The sequence below is a fragment of the Vombatus ursinus genome, unplaced genomic scaffold, assembly GCF_900497805.2.
Source record: "Vombatus ursinus unplaced genomic scaffold, bare-nosed wombat genome assembly UNPS02014848.1, whole genome shotgun sequence".
Classification (NCBI taxonomy): Eukaryota; Metazoa; Chordata; class Mammalia; order Diprotodontia; family Vombatidae; genus Vombatus; species Vombatus ursinus.
This window is the reverse complement of record NW_020954626.1, coordinates 6,236,908-6,252,544: the sequence shown is the minus strand read 5'-3', so window position 1 is coordinate 6,252,544 and position 15,637 is coordinate 6,236,908.

Here is a 15,637-nt window from a genome sequence, read left to right as displayed (position 1 = left end):
CCTCCTCTCTATCATCCTCCTACTCTCTTATCCCCTTCCCCCCCCATTTTCCTATAGGGTAAGACAGATTTCCATACCCAATTGAGTGTGTATGTTATTCCCTCCTTAAGTCAAATTCTATGAGAATAAGATTCACTCATTCCCTCTTAGCTTCCCCCATTTTCCCTCCACTGTAAGAGCCTTTTCTTTTCTGTTTTTTTTGTGAGATAATTTACCCCATTCTACCTCTCCCTTTCTCCGTCTCCTAGTATACTCCTCTCTCACCCCTTATTTTATTCTCCAGGTATAACCCCTTCATCTTCAACTTAACCTGTGCCCTCTATCTATCTATCTATCTATCTATCTATCTATCTATCTATCTATCTATCTATCTATATCTATATATACGTACATATAATTTTTTCCCCTCCAACTACCCTAATTATGACAAAGGTCTCATGAGCTACAAATATCATCTTTCCATGCAGGAATGTAAAGAGTTCAACCATAATAAATCTCTTATGATTTTCTCTTTCCTGTTTACCTCTTCATGTTCCACTTGAGTCTTGTATTTGAAAATCAAATTTTCTATTCAGCTCTGATCTTTTCATCAAGAATGCCTGAAAGTCCTCTATTTCACTGAATGACCATTTTTTCCCCTGCAGGATTATACTCAGTTTTGCTGGGTAGGTGATTCTTGGTTGTAATCCTATCTCCTTTGCCCTCCGGAATATTGTATTCCATGCCCTGTGGTCCCTTAATGTAGAAGCAGCTAAATCTTGTGTTATCCTGATTGTGTTTCCACAATACTTGAATTGTTTCTTTCTGGCTGCTTGTAATATTTTCTCCTTGACCTGGGAGTTCTGGAATTTAGCTACAATATTACTAAGAGTTTTCCTTTGAGGATCTCTTTCAGGCAGTGATAGGTGGATTCTTTCAATTTCTATTTTGCCCTCTGGTTCTAGAATATCAGGGCAGTTTTCCTTGATAATTTCTTGAAAGATGATGTCTAGTTCTTTTTTTGATCATGGCTTTCAGATAGTCCAATAATTTTTATATTCTCTTTCCTGGATCTATTTTCCAGGTCAGTTGTTTTTCCAATGAGATATTTCACATTGTTTTCTAATTTTTCATTCTTTTGGATTTGTTTTACAGTGTCTTGATTTCTCATAAAGTCACTAGCTTCCAATTGCTCTATTCTAATTTTTAAGGAAGTATTTTCTTCAGTAAGCTTTTGGACTTCCTTTTCCATTTGGCCAATTTTGTTTTTTAGGACATTTTTCTCCTCATTGGTTTTTTGGACCTCTTTTGCCATTTGGGTTAGGCTATTTTTTAAGGTGTTATTTTCTTCAGTATTTTTTGGGTTCTCCTTTAGCAATCTGTTGACTTGTTTCTCATGATTTTCTTGCAAAACTCTCAGTTTTTCCTCTACTTCTCTTACTTGCTTCTCAAAATCCCTTTTGAGCTCTTCCAAGGCCTGGGACAGATTCATATTTTTCTTGGAGGCTTTGGATATAGGAGCTTTGGCTTCGTTGTCTTTTTCTGGTTGTATGTTTTGATCTTGTCACCTCAGTAATATAATATAGTCTGATTCTTTTTGTGCTGCTTACTCATGATCCTGGTCAATTACTTGAGTTTTAAACTCTTGGTTAAGGTAAAAGTCTGTTTCCAATGTGTAGAATGTACTGTCCCAAGCTTCAGGGGTTTGTACAGCTGTTTTCAGAGATACTTTTAGGGACCTGAAAATTTTCAGTTCTTCCAGGGTGCTATGATAAGGGGCGAGGTGTTTTCTCTCCACTGCCACAACAAGCTCCACTGCACCAGCGTTCCTCCTTGCCCCAGGACTGCCCCTTAGAACTGTGACCCAGATCCAAGCACAGACAAAGAAAGAGATTCCTGCCTCAGCATTGGCAAAGAGATCCCTGCAATCCCACTCTGATCAGCCACTCGATTCCCCCTCAGTCTGTGGGCCTGGAAGCTCAGGAAAAAGCCGTGGGCGGCTGAGACCTAGCTCCTTCTCTCACCGCAGTCCCAGACTTTTCCCACTGACCTTCTAAGTTGTCTTTGGTGTTCAGGGGTTGAGAAGTCTGGAAATCACCACAGCTGCCCGTGAATCAGCCCTCTGTGGCCTGCTCCAGGGTCACTGTGGCCTGTGCGCCCGCTGACATGCGCTCCTCTCCCAGCCCTGCGCGATAGACCTGATCAACCATCCAGGCTGTCTTGGGCTGAAAATTTGTCTCACTCTGTCTTCTTGTGGGTTCTGCTGCTTTAGATTTTGTTTGGAGCCATTTTTTATAGGTATTTGGAGGGGTTTGGGGAGAGCTCGAGCAAGTCACTGCTTTCCCTCCACCATCTTGGCTCTGCCCTCCAATAAAATATTTTTTCATTAAGGTACGTACATTGTTGTCTTTTTTGGCATAATATGATCACATACTTAATAGACTATAGTATAAATATAACTTTTATATACACTGGGAAACCAAAAAATTTGATGTGACTCACTTTTTTGTGGTGGTCGGGAACCAAACTTGTAAGATCCCTAAGGTATGCCAAAAGTAGTGATTAACAAAATTTGGTTTCTTTGACTCAATTCCAATCCTACAGTATTTATTAGATGCTTGTTATGTATAGCCAACTAGGGACTACAAAGAATAGAGCTCTGGACCTAGAGTCAGTAAGACCTGAGTTCAAATATGGCCTTAGACCCTTACTAGCTATGTGATTCTAGGTAAGTCATTTAGTCACTGCCTGCCTCATTTTTCTTATCCCTCCTGGGCTAGTAATAGCACCTACCTTTCAGGTTTGTTGTGAGGATTAAATGAGGTAATATTTATAATTGCTTAGAATAGTGTCTGCCACATAATAAGTCCTTAATAAATATTTATTTTCTTCCTTAATTGCTTATTAACTACAGGTCTTTGCATAATGTACTGGGGATACAAACACAAAACAAAAATGCACCCTTAATCTCAAGGTGTTTGTTCATTCTCTAAGTCTGGATTTTCCTACTCTACCATACTTGTCAGATCCTACAGTTTTGTTGGATTCCTATTCTGCCTGTTAGGACCAGCCCTGCTCCTTTCTTTACCTCTCATATAGCCTTGATTTATGGCAAGGAAATCTGTGCTGGGATCCTGTGTACACATTTTGGAGGAGGAATATTTTTTGATTTCTGGCTGGGACTGGATCATCCCTGGTTCAATTTATCCCAACATTGTTCTAGAATGGTACTGGTATCTCCCTTATGCCACAGGGGCAAGCTGTTAAGACTACATTTCTGGTAATCTGAATCCATTTGTCAATTATAAGTGTAGAAAAAGCAGAGAGACTAGTCTTGGATTTGTTGCTGGAAGGAAAGACAGCAAATACCATTAGCCTTTTCAGTTGATTACAAACAGCCCAGGCCTTTTGATTGAATAAAGAAGTTGAAAGCAGCTTAATTACCACAGTTTCACTGGCTCCTTTTTTTTCCAACTAAGTAAATCTCTAGAGTTACTTGTCCTAGCCAGTGGGATATGGCAAGAGCTAAGAAATAAGATTGATTTCTGATCATAAGTCAAATCAGAGTTGGATTAAGGGAGTCAGAGGAGAGAAGAATTCAACGAACATATTAAGAGCTTTAGCCTAGGCATCTGCTATGCATATACTTCAGGTGCAGTCTGGCTTAAGGTGGTACAGTGACGCATTGGAAGAGTTGTTGAAAAAACTATAGCCTTTCCCCTAAGTGGAGAGGCTTATTAACCACAGCATTCCAAGTGGAGGGTTGACAAGAATGTTAAGTGGCCCTGAAAATTGTTGGTCATCTGAAGATTGGCTCATGTGGAAAAATAATGATCAGTAGGATTAGCAGAGAGCAACTCCCAGGGAGATGAAGCAGAGATGTCAGGGAGCAGGCCCAGCACAGAGCACTATGATGATTAGAAGACATTAGTACTTCTGCAGAATTGGAGGAATGAATGGCCTTCATACATGTATTCTGCAGAGTTTCTCTGTATTTGCCCATCCACACAGGAGCTCTGACTGTTCATTCTAGCTGGCAATATTGTGATCTTTATATGCATTTAGTCTTCCTTATGGGGTTGTATTTGTGGGAGAGTGAGCTGAAGGATTATGGGCAAATCAACTTATTGCTACTTTTTAATAAAATATACTTTTGCTTTGAACTGTGTCATCTGTTTGGTTAGTAAAAGTTTGAACTACACTTTAGGAAATTTCCTGACCCACAAAGAACTTGAAGTAATTTTTTCCCCCTTATTTCTATAATTCTTGCTGAATGTGCATAAAAGTCTGATCATAGATATTACATGTGACTAGAAGAAATCTAAAGCCTTGTAGGTTTAGCTTGCTTTTGGATGATTCGAGACAAAGATGCCAGGCTTAACAGCTAATATCTCCTTTTCCAATAGGAGTGTCCTCCTTTTAGGACCTTTGCTTATCAGGATAGGTATGTCAGAAAGCACGCATTTTCATAGGATCTGGTTCCTACAATCCCAGGATAAATTTTCCAGCCTGCAGCTTTCCACTTTGATCAGAGCTACCAGACCTAATTGGAATAGAATTCAGTGTCATACTCAACATTCATGTATCGCAAACCTATTAAAATAAAATTTTAATAATGATAAATATAAAATCTTACACTTGGGCTCAAAAAACCAATTTCAATAGTATAAGATGGAGGAAGTGTGGGTAAAAAGCAGTTTCTTTGAAAAAGATCTCAGAATTTTAGTGCCTTACAAATAAGCTTAATGTAATTCAACAGTATGCCATGGGAGCCAAGAAAACTAACATGATCTTATGGTGCATATTGTCATAGTCCTACTATGTGGTCTTGGTCAGACCACATCTGGAGATCTGACTGCTACATATTAGAAAAGAAGTTTATAAACTGAAGAGCAGATACCTTCAGGCATTGATAGTGAAAGACCTCATTTTCATCCACATAAGGATCAGTTGAAAGAATTGAGGATGTTTAGTGTGGAGAAGAGAATACTGGGGGTGAGAGGGGAAAACTCTCTTCAAGTATCTGAAAGACTCTCATGTGGGATTAGACTTGTTCTTCTTGGCCCTGGGGACCAGAATTAGGAGCAATTGATAGAAGGTGCAAAGTGGTAGATACAGGTTTGGTGGAAGGAAAAGCTAATAAGAGTGATTCCAAATTAGAATGATCAGCCTCAACAGGGAAAGGGATCCATCTCACTGGAAGTCTTCAAGGAAAGGCTGGATGACCACTTGTCAGATATAATGTATAGAGCTAGAACTAGCAGTCAGGGCTTTGCTGCAGGTGATGATGTTCAGATAGATAGGTTATGTGACTAGTCCAAGGTAAATTGGATACCATCTACTGATGGTAACAGAGGTGAGATTTGATCTTGAGTCATCTGACTCCAAATCCATCTTCCAACATGGTAAATTCTTTAGTAGGGACTGTTTCATACTTTTCCTTTGATCTCCTTAGGACTAAGCATGAATCTCTGTAGGGAATAAATAATATATACATCTTTGTCAATGAATGTGATATGGCTGCTATATTTCTCTTCAAACATCTCCAGGCCCATCCCCAACTATAAACCTTGAAGCAAGATATACATGCTGACTATTAGCTATATAAAGGGTTAGTCCTTTTATAAAGTAGTCATAGCATTGATGCAATTGAATGCATTAAGACAGCTTTATTTATTCAACAAGTATTTACTACCTGCCTACCATGTGCAAGGCATAGGAAATACGAATATATTCAAATGGAATTATGACCTTCTCCGTATGAATATTCCCTCCAATGCCATTGTTGACCTTTGTTTCAGGGAGAAGATTGGGTCTATTCACCTTAATTAATTAATAAATGCTATTTCCCCCAAATCAATCCAACCTACTTTCCTCTTTTTATTCAATTCTGGGTCCAACTCACTGTCTGTCTATATTGATGGACCAGTTTTATAGACTGTCAATCCAACTTCTTATCATAGTCTGGACAATGGACATTCTTTATGCATTTTTTCCCCTTGATGAATAGTAAGGCCAAACTCTTTTGGGGGATTATAGATCTCATTTAGGTGACTCAGCAATGTTCTTAGATTTAATAAAATTAACTCAATATCCTGTGGAAATAAGATGACCGACAGGACCTCGCCATGGATAGAGAAGCCCTCCATCTGTACTCTAAATTAGATCTTTTCCATGACTGGTAAATATCTTTGGTGCACACACCTATCCAACCCACACACACATCTATATCTATCTATATCTATCTATATCTATCCATATCTATCCACCTATCCACACACACACACACACACACACACACACACACATATCCCCCATGCTTTATGCCTTACCTGATATTATCAGAAGGTTAAGGAGCAAGGTAATCTCTAGTGTTATATCTTCCTGGCAATCTTGCATAATTTTTATTATGCACAGGAGACTAGCTGTTGAAGAACCTTTAAGTGGCATTTTGTTCCACTGAATCAAAAACTTTTTTTTTTTTTTATCATCAGCAGTGAGACCTTTATATTCTTAACACTTCCCTAGTCAGTTGTGTAATGGTAAAGATGTGGTCTACTGTCTAATTTTGCCTACAAAACTTGCCCTTATGATACCCTCATCAAGAATGCTCTTAAAGTTTGGGAAGATTATTCTCATTAAAATGTTATATACACAGGCACATGGCCAGTAGCTCCCAATGTTCTCCTGGTCACTGTTTGTGTAGCATTAATGAGGTCTGAAATTTGTTTTTTGCTCATGCATTTGGTAACTTCCCTCCTTCAGATGCTTTGTATGTCAACATCTCAATGACTTCAATATTATTTTGTTTCTCTCACGGATCACCTCTTTTTATATTTTTTCTAGTTTTGCTGTTTTTTTTTTTTTTTTTGGTCTCTATTTTGGTTTCATCTCCATTTCTTCTATAAGAACATCTGAGACTGTTCCAATACAATCTTATGAGATGTTCAAGTCCAAATGTGGTGGGTTCAATGTCCTTGGTGGTGAAAAAGAATTTGTTATAAAGACGTTTTCAGATTTTTTTTCCATCTTTTATTTACTTCTTGTTCCCCTAGTTTCATCTTTAGATGCCCCTGGGAAGATCCTACAGACATAAAGACAACAACAAAATAGTCTCTGCCCTCAAGGAGCTTTCATTCTACTGGGGTCATATAGCATAAATACTACCATAATATATAAAATAAATATTAAACTTTATCTAGGGGTGTGTTGGGGAAAGCACTTTACCTATATATTGAGGGTAGTGGTTAAGAAATGCATCCTTTAGTAAATGATAATTGAAGTAGATATTGAAGGAAATGAAATTTTGAGGCATGGAGCTGAGGAAGGAGAGCATTGCAAACATGTATGCATGTATGTGTGTGTGGGAGGGGGTGAAGATGATGTACATGGCAGAGACTGGAGAAGGAAATTGGTATGGGAAACAACTGATCAGTTTGGCTGGAATATAAACTGTGGGAATGGGGGTAATATATCTATCTATATATACACACACATACACATACCCATATACATATACATATACATACATATGCATGGGTATATGGGTGTGTATATATGCACTTAGCCTACACTTAGCCTGGTTTAGTGGAAAGAATATTGAAATTGAAATCATGAGACTTTTCTTCTGGTCTTGGTTCCCTCACTGGCTGTCTTTCTGTGGTTCTATTTTGACAGCACTTTGAAGGAAGGTACTTTGACCACTGAATTACCTACCTTAAGGATCCACAGTGTGTTAGATCAAAGAGTGTCCAATAATTCCCATGGTACTACCCCAAATTCTAAAGGACTATACCAAAAGGGGATTTGGAGTTATAGAATCTGGGGTCAAATTTGCCTCTGTTACTTATTACCTGCATGACCTTAAGCATATCACTTGAATCTCTCTTGGCCTCTGTTTTCTCGTCTGAAAAACTAGGAACTTGGAGTGGATAACCTCTAATATTCCTTCCAACTCAAAATCTGTGATCCTGTGACCCTAGCCCCAGAAATGTCAGTTCCACAATATTGCTCTGCAGAAGTAATTATCTCCAAAATATCCTTTGAAAACATCTCTGCAAAGAAGTTGTGTTATTTCATTTGCTTTTAAAAATTTCAGTGATCTTGTTTATTGGTTGGATGTTACTTTAAAAATGTTTCCCTTCACAAAGCTACCCTCAGGGAATAAGGACAAAGAATGATCAGACTAATGAAAATGTACCTAATGTTAAAAAACCATAGCAGTGGAGGGCAGAACAGTTTTAGCAAAGTTAAATAGCAATAGGAATGAAAATGATAAATGTAAATCAGTTTTTTAAAAAAGAGGATTTTCCAAGTCATTTATCTCTTTACCCCAAAAGACTGCATTTTAGACCAGTTTGTGAAGCAGTGGAGAGAAGGTAGAGTCTGGGGAGGGAGGAGGAGAGAAATAGAAAAAAGAGGAGGAGAGATGGATAGAAAGGAGGAGAGAATAAGAGAAAGGAAAGAGAATTAAACAATACTCTCAACATTTGCCATATATGAGATCTTCCAGTCTCTTGTTGTTCAGTCATTTTTTCAGTTATGTCTGACACTTTGTGACCCCATTTGGGGTCTTCTTGGTAAAGATCCTGGAGTGGTTTGTCATTTTCTTCTCCAGATCATTTTATAGATGAGGAATCTCAGGCAAATAGAGTGAAGTGACTTGCCCAAGGTCACAGCTAGTAAGTGTCTGAGGTCACGTTTGAACTCAGATCTTCCTGAGTCCAGGCCTAGGACTTTACTGGAAACAAATCTTCCTTCTAACACCACTTTCATTTTGTCATCTTCCTGTTCAATGTGTATAGTGGCTTCTGTCAAATAAGTCTCAAATTCCCGTGCCTGATTCTCAAGATCCTTTATCAATTGAAGTGCTCTTCTTTGTTTGAATTTCACTTCCTGTTATTCTCAGCATCGACTTTGGGCACCAGCCAGACTGATCTTTCCATTCTGCGTTCCCAATTTGCTAGGGCTGTCCTGTATGCCTTTTTCGTATGCTCTTCCCCACTGGTATGCCTATCCTGTTCATCTTTATGAGGAATCCTGTGAGCCTTCCTGTCTCAAAATTGGCTACCAAAAACTCCTCCCCAAGGAAGTCTGCTTGGAATAATACTCTCCCTTCTTCACTTTTGCTTTGTATCTCCTCTGGATCTCTTCATTCTGCTCACATTATGGCAATTGGTAAATCTTTATGTTGTTCTGAAAATATCCTTAATTTGTTTTTCGACTGTATATTGTCCCTCCAGTTAGATCGCAAGTACTTTAAGGGTTCTGTGCCTTATATTTCTTCATGATAATAAAACAACCTAGCAGTTACCCCAACTTCTCACTGTCTCGCCTCCCATATCCAAGCCGTTGATTTCATCTTTGCAACATCTCTAAAATACATACCCTTCTCTCCTTTGACACTGCTACCACTCTGGTTCAGGTTCTCATCACATCAGCCCTGGGTCTCCAAGCCATCCTCCATTCAGCCACTAAAGTGTTTTTCCTTAAAGCACTGGTCTAATCATGTTTATCTCCCTACTCAAACTCCAGTGGCTTCCTATCGCCCCTGGGTCAAATACAAAATCCCTGTTTGTCATTCAAAGCCATTCATAATCTAACCCCTTCCTACCTTTCTAGGCATCTTACACCTTACTCCCTACCATATACTCTTTGATCCAGTGATACTGACCTCTTTGCTGTTCTGAGAACAAGACACTCCATCTCTTCAAAATGTTTGGTAGTCCACTTTCTCAAGAGATCTTCTGGGGATTTTTTTTTTTGGCAGAGACCCCTGAGTGAATGTTGGGAACATAGGATCATATAATGGGTTAAAAAGTAGTTAAATGTCAAATCCTCAATTATATAGTTGTATGAGAAAATGGGTTTCAATTCAGCACAGCCCAAAGAACAGACTTAAGGCACCCTATCTAGCTTTTTATTCAGCTGTCCCTTAGATATACCTAAAGAGTTATCAGTTGGGGCAGCTAGGCGAAGCAGTGGATAGAGCACTGGCCATGGAGTCAGGAGGACCTGAGTTCAAATTGACCTCAGCCACTTGACACTTACTAGCTGTGTGACCCTGGGCAAGTCACTTAACCCCAATTGCCTCGCATAAAAAAAGAAAAAAAAGTTGTTCTTTTTTCATCAAGGAGATGCTTTCTAGTCACTGTACCCTAGCAAACGAGAGTGAGGATGGTCATCACAAAACTCTGATCTTGGCTAAATACCACAGCAAAAGTCCAGTAGAGAGAACAGAACTGTGATGTCTAATGGGAATCAGTGAAAATATGGATGCTCACTAGGGAGGTGACAGTCTGATACTAGGGGAACAGGTCTAGTAAGAGCAGTGTGATATCATCACCAGAAGAAGTCAACAGCCCAGAAGCATTAGAGGATTTCCAGCCATAATGATCCCTTCACACATGCCCCTCCAAGAATGTAGATGAATATGAATAAACACCAAAGCCAAGTCAAGAGAGTAAGATCATTTTCTCTTCTCCTGGCCTGTTACTTATTTTTTTTTAAAAATGAAAATGTGGCTTACAACAAAGATACAAACCTTTGAGCTATCTTACATATGTTATTGTTACATATGTACATATGTACATATTTTACAGATGAAGAAATTAAAGCCCTGAGAGGTTAAATACTCCCATGGCTGTATGTGTCAGATGCCAGTCTTGTGCCTCTCACTTCACTACTCTACACTACTTCTTCTCTGGTATTTTCCCCAGAGAGGGGCAGCTAGGTGGTAGAGTGCTGTCCATGGAATCAGGAGGACTTGAGTTCAAATTTGATCTTAGATACTACCTATGTGACCCTAGGCAAATCACTTAACCCCATTTGTCTCAGATTACTTGTCTGTAAAATGAGCTGGAGAAGGAAATGGCAAACCGTTCTACCATCTTTGCCAAGAAAACCCCGAATGGGGTCACAAAGAGTTGGACACAACTAATCAAACAAACAACATATTTTCCCCTTATGCCTAGTTTGGTGCTTTAGGTTCAGTGTATATTTAAAAATCAATCACTAAGCACTAACTCCATGTCACCATGTTCCTGGGAGTAAAAAGACAGAATGATTCAGCCTATGTCCTCAAAAAGCTTTCATTCTACTTATGTTAACAGACAAGTAATAACCACTGCTGTTGGTATCAGCTGCATGTGTGTGCTTGGATAAGTAAGAGGAGGGAGTAGGATTGGAGGAGTGAGCCAGTTATGTAATAATAAAGGAATGAAACCTGAGAATTCCCTTTGGAAAATATTACTTATTTTTCATATATCTCCTACTTAAATTACAAAAAGGCAGAGCAGCAGTGCCCATTTCTGTGTGGTATTTACTAGCATGTAAACTATTACTAGTTTTTACCATTCTCTCACCTCACTCAAGGATCATCTTGCCCCTTTCTTTTAATACAAAGGCTTTGTAGCAAGGAGCTTTCCAACTTTCAGTGAAAGCTCCATCAGCTAGCTACTCACACAAGTACTAATCGAGAATCTAACTTCTCCCCAAGCAAACCATGATGCTGTGTTTATGCTAGGAACCTCCTTTTATTGTAAACTGATGGTGAGGCCATTCAGAAATTGCCAATACTGTAATATGGGAGAATATTGTGTACATAAATCTAATGTAAGGACAGAAGGAAAAGATGCTAGGAGATGTCTTAAACAGAGCTTGTGTTGTGCATGAGAGGATACATAGTATGAGAAAGACTCCCCATAACTGAAAACTATTTATTTGGTTTGTACTTTTCAATCTGGGTTGGCTGTGCTGCAGAAATGGAATTTTAGGAGTTGAGTCCACCGAGACATTAAGAAGTTCAGTTGTGTGCCCAGAAATTCAACACATGAATTTCTACAGCTTAAAGACATCATTTTAGTTTTAAGCTAAAAAAGACTTCAAAAAATTTTTGTGGAGAAAGACATATTTAAATGTACATGGCCTTGGAGACTGCACAACTTGAAATTACTGGTAGGGATGCTAATTAGATTTGATCTGATTTCATTCCAAAGCCTAAACTACATTTAAACCTTGAGTCAGCATACTGATTTAAGTTTTTCAAAACACTTTACATACCTTCCCGTAACTATATTGTGAGGTAGGTGCTAATATTATTCTCATTTGACAGATGAGGAAATTGAGTCTCATAGAGGTAGTGACTTGTCCAGGATTACAAACTCATAAGCATCTGAAGTGGGCAGCTAGGTGTTACAGTGAATAGAGTGCAGGGCCTGAAGTCAGAAGGCTCATCCTCATGAGTTCCAAGTGCGACTCAGACACTTACTAGGTATGTGACCCTGGGCAAATCACTTACCCCTATTTGCCTCAGCTTCCTCATTTGTAAAATGAGCTGGAGAAGGAAATGGCAAACCATTCCAAGTAACTTTGCCAAGAAAATTCTAAATGGGGTCATGAAGAGTTCGGCACAACTGAACAACAATAACAACAAAAAATACACGTGAAGTAGGATTCTATCTCAGACACTCCTGATTCTAAATTCTAAATCAAATAGAAACCAACTAACTAGAGATCTGTTAATTGGGACTTTTTTGTGGTACTTTCATTCTGAGAAAATGATGTGTGACAAAGACATTTTTTGGGAAAAGGTTTAGTTTTTTAAAAAAAATATCCAAATGCTTACAGGATCATAGATTTAGACCCAGAGGGGACCTTGAAGGCTATCTAATCCCACCCTTCATTTTTGCATGTGAGGAAACAGAGGCCCAGAGAGGTTAAGTGATTTCCTTGAAATCAGAGGTAATAATAATAATGATGGCTAGATTTTATGCAGCACTTTAAGATTTGCAAAGTACTTCACATATTGTAAGGACAACACAGTCAGCTACCCCACACTTTCCACATCTCCTGACTTGTACCAAAGTAATGATGGTGTTCAGATGGTGTTCAGGTTATAGTGAAGTGTTGTAAAATCTGAATCACCCAAGAAAGACTTTCTTCTGTTCAATAGACTGTGGTCATTAAAGTGCCCTAATATATTTTAGACATATTTTCAATAAGAGGGGTTGCAATGGAAAGAGTTTTCTGGTTCCCAGAAAACACTACTCAGAGATTCAGAGCTGTGAGGGACCTTTTACATCATTTGGTCTAACCCGATTCATTCCACAGATGAAGACAATTAGGCCCATAGAGGTAATTGATAAGGTCATACAGTTAACAAGTAGAAGGCCATGACTTGAATCTTCTGGTCAATTGCATTTGAACCAAATATATTGAAAGAGAAGCAATATCAAATATCAGGTTGTTTAAAAAAGCATAATTTTAGACTGGTCTCCTGAGGGGGAACATTGACTTCCTTTTGGAATGGGAAATTCAGTGATTAGTGGTCATTGGCTTGCTCATGAACTTTGTACTAGCAATAAACTTGATCTCTTATTTTTCTCAAAGTATCATCAATACATCAATACATAATAGGAGATTGTGTTTTCTGTCTTTTATGCCTGGCATGTTCATATGTGTATGTGTATTCTGTGTGTATTAATGTTTGATCTGATGTAACTGGCTGAATAAAAAGAATTTGCCACAATGTAATTGGACATGAATCACCCCTGTTTTTTACCTCCCCCTATTAATAGAAGAGGATACAGGGTAGTAATTAGTTAGGAATGCTAAAATTATAATTCTTTTAAAATTCTAACATTTTCTAATAAATTAACCATGCTTGTTTTCTCCCATGCCCTTTCCTGTCTTTTTTCTTTTACTAAAACTATTGTTTGATTTTAAAGTCTACACTGATTGATTTTCTACTCTTGCAACCGAATTTCTTCAAGCAATGGGGAGCAGGTGCGTAGGCAGAGTGGGTGCATTAGGAATAGAAGTAGTAACAAACATTGAAAATAAATTTGACAACCATGCTTACCTCAACCAGATAAATAGCAGAGATATTGTGCCACATAGGAATGATAGCCTGTAACTAATATTTATAGATGCTCCTTGATATGATTTTGGATATTACATTCTAGCCTGAAGTAATCTTGCCTTCCCAAAACTCTCATAGAACATTCTGTAGTTATCATATCTCTCATAGTAGAGTATAAGCTCCTTGAGGGGAAGAGAGCTGTGTTATTTTTCTTTATATCTCCCCAAGTGGTTATTTGAACATTTATTGATGGAGGGGGCTTATGGTTTCATTGGAAAAAGGAAACTCCCAGTGAGGAAACTCCCTGCACAAGGCAGATTGGCACTTGCCCTCCGATTTCTATTGTTAGAATGCTGCTTGGAGGCACTAAGAGATTAAATGACTTGATTTGGGCAGCTAAGTTGGCACAGTGCATAGAGCATGGGCCCTGGGAAGACCTGAGTTCAAATCTGACCTCAGGCACGTGACACTTACTAACTGTGTGACCCTGGGCAAGTCACTTCACCCCATTGCCTCACAAAAAAAAAAGAGAGAGAGATTAAATGACTTGCTCAGGATCACACAGTCAACTATGTTAGAGGTACAACTTGGACCTATTTTTTCCTTACTCTGAGGCCAGCTCTATAAACATTGTCACATACAATATTTTCAGGTTCTCACTTTGAATGAGGTAACGCCCATTCAGTGAATAGGCCTCTTTAAGAAGTGAGTCAAGGGATGGGTCCTTTAATAAAAAAAAAAAAATCAAACTGGGAGGGGAAGACCCTCAGGGTTGTTTGCCAAAAGAGAAACAGTTACTATTTACATTCACTCTGAGCAAAGAGGGCCCAAAAAATAGCCATTTAAAAAGGCCAGGTAATATACCAATAAATAAGTATTCATTAAACAACCACAATTTGTCATTGGTCTCTCTGCCTTGAGTCTCTTCTTACTCCAATTTATTTTGTTCATTGACCAAAGTGATTTTTTTTTGTTCAAGTCTAACCATGGTACCCTTATTGAACTCTAGGAGCTCCCTAATACCATCAGGATCAAACAAAAAGTCCCTTGGCATTTAAAGCCCTTCACAACTTGACCCTTTCCTACCTTTCTTGTTTCTCAAACACATGATTCCCTTCCAAGCACTCTATCATCCAGCTACATACTGACCTACTGGCTGGTCTTCATACAAGACACTCCATCTCCCAATTCCATTGCTTTTCACTGGCTCTTTGAGGGCAGGGACTATGCTTTTGTCTTCTTTGTCTCCCTAGTACTTAGCACTGTGCCTTGCACATAGTAGGTACCTAATTAGTTGACTGACTTTGAACATACCACTTAAATTCTTTGTCCTTCAGACAACACAAGAAAAGAAATGTTCTTCATGAAAAAGCTAATCAAAACTCTTTTCCTGATTCACAGAATTTGTGAAGTTATGCAATGAGGGAATCTATATTAACATTCAGAAAGATTTATAATGAAGTTCATTTTTACTTTCACTCTTGTTTAAGATGAAAGTGATTTTAATAACTCAATATAAAATGCTGGGATGCTGAAAAATTAATATAGACACAATGTAACATTATAAAACTGGATTAACCTTAAGTCCAGTGGCAGGATCATATTGAGATGTTTGGCTAAATGGTAGGAGAGGTAAGGAAATTATTTGTCATCCTCTCCTTTTGCTCCTGGACTGTCTACTCACTGGTTGAGGTAGAAATTGAAACAAAATGAAAACAACAAGCATGCAAATGACCTGCATCCCACAGACAGTAGGAGCATATGTTGGATTTGTAAGATTTAACTCTGAATTTCAAA